This window comes from Lathyrus oleraceus, chromosome 1 (genome assembly GCF_024323335.1).
Source record: "Lathyrus oleraceus cultivar Zhongwan6 chromosome 1, CAAS_Psat_ZW6_1.0, whole genome shotgun sequence".
NCBI lineage: Eukaryota > Viridiplantae > Streptophyta > Magnoliopsida > Fabales > Fabaceae > Lathyrus > Lathyrus oleraceus.
This window is the reverse complement of record NC_066579.1, coordinates 226,248,986-226,254,584: the sequence shown is the minus strand read 5'-3', so window position 1 is coordinate 226,254,584 and position 5,599 is coordinate 226,248,986. Positions and strand designations below refer to the sequence as shown.

General features: G+C 40.0%; 1 non-coding gene across 1 annotated transcript; it reads right to left on the bottom strand.

Annotated features, from left to right (window-relative positions):
* Window positions 1-1,126: 1,126 nt before the first annotated feature.
* Window positions 1,127-1,233, bottom strand: LOC127117144 (small nucleolar RNA R71). The gene has a single exon (XR_007801903.1). It is a non-coding gene; the product is annotated as a small nucleolar RNA R71 (small nucleolar RNA).
* Between the last annotated feature and the right edge of the window lie 4,366 nt (window positions 1,234-5,599).

Here is a 5,599-nt window from a genome sequence, read left to right as displayed (position 1 = left end):
TTTAGTTCATTAGGAGTTTTTAACTTAAAAAGAAAAGTGACTTTAAAACTATTTTCGGACGCATTTAGAAGTTTAGAGTCTGGTTCGTGAGAACCTCTTTTGGTTAAGAAATCCAGGTCAAAATACTTTTCAACTTAGTCAAGACACTATATTTCTTAAAAATAGGTTTACTACTCTAACGCAATGCGCGCCTTTTTATAAGTGACAATAAGAGGGTTTGATTAGGGAGTACAACTCGGTTCTGAATACGTGAAAGCGACAGTTCCCGTTAAATTGGTTCTTTTCAAAGTAAGAAACATTGCCCATAAGTAATTCTACTAGCAAGTACTTGGATTATTAATTGATTATGTGAATTGAATTCAAACCTGTCTTTATTAATTGAATTTAAATTAATACTTTATTTTTCATTGTGCACTCTTAAAAACCCTGTTTCGATTACCTTAGATAAACACCGTAACAATAGATAACGATAGATTGACATTTGGTCTCTGTGGATTCGACAATCTTTTATATTACTCTGACGCGTTCGTATACTTGCGAAAAACACGCATCAAGTTTTTGGCGCCGTTGCCGGGGACCAATTTCGTCAAATTTCGTACCCTGTTATTATATCATTTAGACTTAGTTTGTTACCTTACGGTCAATGCGAAGGACTCGTAGCACCGGAAGCTTAGTAGATCCTCTGGCGGAACCTGAACGTTACACTCGCGCACATTTATTTTTCCATAGAATTAGGAGAGCTATGGCCGAAGATCAAAATCAAAGACCTCTTAAGGATTTCGCTCAACCACCCAACGAAGAACCTAGTTCTAGTATAGTAAACCCAACCATCTCAGCTAATAATTTCGAACTTAAACCCTCCCTGTTGCAACTAGTGCAACAGAGACAATTCGCAAGTCTTGCTACTGAGAACCCAAACCAACATTTAAAAATATTTCTCCAATTAGCAGACACTTTTAAAACCAATGGATCTTCTCCTGAGGAAATCCGTTTAAGATTATTCCCTTTCTCCCTCAGAGATAAAGCCCTATCATGGTTAGATTCCCTTCCACCCAATTCCATAATAACTTGGGAAAACCTTAGAAAAGTATTCCTTGCTAGATACTTTCCCCCAAGTAAGACCGCCGTTCTTCGAAACCAAATAACCAGATTTACCCAGAATCAAGGAGAATCGTTGTTCGAAGCTTGTGAGAGATATAAAGAGTTGTTAAGAGCATGCCCACATCATGGTTTAGAAAATTGGTTAATCATTCAGACCTTCTATAATGGACTTCACTATAACACTAAGATGACCATTGACGCTGCCGCAGGCGGCACACTGATGAACAAACCTTACCCTGAATTTAGTGCCCTCATCGAAGATATGGCTCAAAACCATCAATCATGGGGAGTTGAATGAGCGACAGTTGAGAAGAAGGAAGCCCAAGGAGGAGTACATGAGTTAAGCTCTATAGACATGATGCAAGCTAAAATGGACGCGTTGGCCCTCAAGGTTGAGCATATGTGCATAAACCTGAATACTGCAGCTGCAGTTTCGTCGGATTGTGAGATATGTGGAACCAAAGGACACCAATCTACATAATGCAGTCTCTTAAACGAAACCAACTCTGAGCAAGTGAACTACGCCCAAGGGAACCCATATTCGAATACCTACAACCCTGGATGGAGGAATCACCCGAACTTCTCCTATAAGAACAATAACCCTATCCAAAATACTGCACCTCCGAGACAACCAGGTCACCAATCCCCAAGACCAAATCATCCTATGCAACCTGTGCCACCAAAGCCGAGCCTTGAGAAAATTGTGGAAAATTTTATCACTGCTCAAACCCAACAAAACAAAGAGTTCATGAACCAGAACATTCACGTTAACGAACTGATTACCCAGTTAGGAACCAAGGTTGACCAAATAGTTACTCACAATAAGATGCTTGAAACCAAGATCTCTCAGGTAGCCTTAAACCAAGCCCCCCAGACTACACCTGGAGGACAGTTCCCTGGACAACCTCAACAGAATCCGAGAGGAGAAGCCAATGCCATTACCCTACGAAGTGTGACAACTTATGATGAGCCATTTAACCCAAGATTGAGTGAACCCAAAACTTCTAAGGAATATACCGAACCCACAGACGAAGTGAAGGAACCAGAGGAATCTGAAAAATAGGAAGGTCAAGAAAAAGGAGAAGAACCTAAAGACAAAACATAGGTACCACCCCGCCATACAAACCACCAATACCATATCCGCAAAGACTCAAACAGACCCAGATCAATAACCAATATCAGAAATTCATTAAGGTTATAGAAAAACTTCACGTAGAAATCCCTTTCACAGAAGCCATCACCCAAATACCTTCTTATGCAAAGTTTCTCAAAGACATCCTTACCAAAAAACGTAGACTCGACGATCCGAAGCCCTTGGAATGCAATTCTATTTCCGAGAATAAGTTAGCAAAAAAGGATAAAGATCCTGGAAATTTCTCCATTCCTTGTGTTTTGGGAAGTCATGTCATCGAAAAAGCTTTTCTAGACTTAGGAGCTAGTGTGAGCTTAATGCCTTTAGTAGTTTGTGAGAGGTTAAACTTAGGAGAATTACAACCTACTAAGATGTCACTTCAATTAGCCGATAGATCTGTTAAGTATCCGATAGGCATATTAGAAGATGTCCCTGTTAGGATAGTAAATGGGTGAGCCCTGTGCATGTAGTACCTAAAAAGGGAGGCATCACAGTAGTGCAAAATGATAAAGGCGAACATATAGAAAAATGGATAGAAGGAGGATGGAGGATGTGCATAGACAATAGAAAGTTAAATAAAGCAACCAAGAAGGATCATTTCCCTTTACCATTTATAGACCAGATGCTGGAGCGTCTAGCCAGACACTCCTACTTTTGCTATCTAGATGGATACTCTGGATTCTTCCAAATACCTATCCACCCCGAAGATCAAGATAAAACTACCTTTACATGCCCTTATGGAACTTTTGCCTACAGACGAATGCCATTCAGACTCTGTAATGCCCCAGCTACTTTCCAACGCTGCATGATGTCAACCTTTGCAGATTACCTAGATAGTATCATGGAAGTATTTATGGATGATTTCTCAGTTTGCGGATTTGATTTCCAAAATTGTCTTGCTAACCTTGAGAAAATCCTGGAGAGATGCGTGGAGGTGAACCTTGTGCTAAACTGGGAAAAGTGTCATTTCATGGTCACCGAAGGGATTGTTTTAGGACATATAGTTTCCGAAAAAGGTATTGAGGTAGATAGAGCTAAAATAGAAGTCATAGAGAATCTAAAACCACCCAAAACTATCAGAGAAGTCCGAAGTTTCCTTGGACATGCTGGATTCTACCGGCGTTTTATCAAAGACTTCTCTAAAATAACTAAACCTTTAACTGGCCTTTTAATAAAAGATGCTGAATTCATTTTCGATGAAAAATGTAATGAAGCATTTAATCTTTTAAAGCAAGCGTTGATTTCAGCACCCATTATGCAACCCCCTGATTGGTCAGAACCTTTTGAGATAATGTGTGACGCTAGTGATTATGCCGTTGGAGCCGTTCTAGGACAAAGGAAAGATAAAAAGTTACATGTGATTTATTATGCTAGTAGAACCCTAGACGCCACCGAACTTAACTACGCAACAACTGAAAAGGAACTACTAGCTGTAATTTTTGCTATAGACAAATTTAGATCTTATCTAGTAGGAGCCAAAATTATAGTTTACACCGATCATGCTGCCATTCGTTACCTATTAAGTAAAACGGATTCCAAGCCCAAGTTACTCCAATGGATTCTGTTACTACAAGAGTTTGATTTAGATATCCGAGATAAAAAAGGCACTGAAAATGTAGTAGCTGATCACCTTTCTAGGCTAGAACACCTGAAACCAGACTTCGTACTCATAAATGATGATTTTGCCTATGATAGACTGATAGCTAAACTAGAAGCCATTGAAGACGATGACCTAGGCCCTCATGAGCACTTCCAAAAATCCTTAGTTGTAAGTAACGTGCCATGGTATGCAGACTTTGTTAATTATCTAGCTGCTGATATCATACCCCCTGATCTTGTCTACCACCAAAAGAAGAAGTTCTTTAACGATGTAAGAAACTTTTATTGGGACGAACCACTCCTTTTCAAAAGGGGTAAAAACGGCATTTTTCGCCGTTGCGTTCCAGAAGAGGAGGTAAAAAGTATAATTGAGCATTGTCACTCTGCACCCTATGGTGGACATGCGAGTACCTCTAAGACATACGCCAAGGTTCTTCAAGCTGGCCTGTTCTGGCTTACCATGTGGCGCGATGTCCATGCTTGTATTGTCAAATGTGATAGATGCCAATGCACGGGAAATATTTCAAGACGTGACGAAATGCCTCTAAGAAACATCCAAGAAGTAGAACTCTTAGACGTTTGGGGTATAGATTTCATGGGACCTTTCCCACCATCCTTAGGAAACAAGTATATCTTAGTAGCTGTGGACTACGTGTCTAAGTGGATTGAAGCTATAGCTGCACCCACAAACGAAACTAGAGTGGTGATCAAGTTATTTAAAAACTATATATTCCCTAGATTTGGAACACCCCGTTTAGTCATAAGCGATGGAGGATCACACTTCATATCGAGAATATTTGATAAACTTTTAAGCAAATATGGAGTTAGGCATAGAGTAGCAACACCATACCACCCACAGACTAGTGGCCAAGTGGAAGTATCCAATAGGGAGATAAAACAAATTCTAGAAAAAACTGTTTCTATATCTAGAAAAGACTGGTCTCAGAAGCTCCAAGAAGCATTATGGGCCTACAAAACCGCTTTCAGAACCCCTATAGGAACAACTCCCTACCAACTAGTCTATGGAAAATCCTGTCATTTACCTTTTGAATTAGAGCATAAGGCCTATTGGGCCATTAAAACTTTGAGTTTGGATTACCTGACCACTGGCGAAAAACGTATCCTTGACATCCACAAACTGGAAGAACTCAGGCAATCTGCGTACGAGAATGCCATGATATACAAAGAGAGAACCAAAGCTTGGCATGACAAAAGAATTTTGAAAAAAGATTTCAATATAGGCGACCCTGTTCTCCTGTTCAATTCTAGGTTACGACTTTTCCCTGGGAAGCTGCGTTTAAGATGGACATGCCCTTTCAAAGTATCTAAGATTTTGAGATCCGAAGCTGTAGAAATCAAGAACGAAACCTGTAGTCCATTCATTGTAAATGGGCAAAGACTGAAGCCCTATGTAGGAGGAGATATTTCAATAGACTACTCCAGCCACACTCTGATAGATCCACCAATTCCTACGACAGATGTATAAGTTCCGATCGTCAAGCTAACGACGTTAAATAAGCGCTGCTTGGGAGGCAACCCACGGTTTTCTTATCTTATTTTACTTTTTATGCATTTATTTACTTTATTTTATTTTTAATCATATTCTCGTCAGGACGAAATATCATTTGCAATGTTTGTGTTTTCAGGACCCTTTTCCCTAACCTTTGCAGGATGCAGAACTTTGATGACATGCACGTGGTTTTCAGAGATGACGCCTAAAGGGAGTGTTACATAGTTCTCTACCAGCGCCCTATGCCACCTACACGC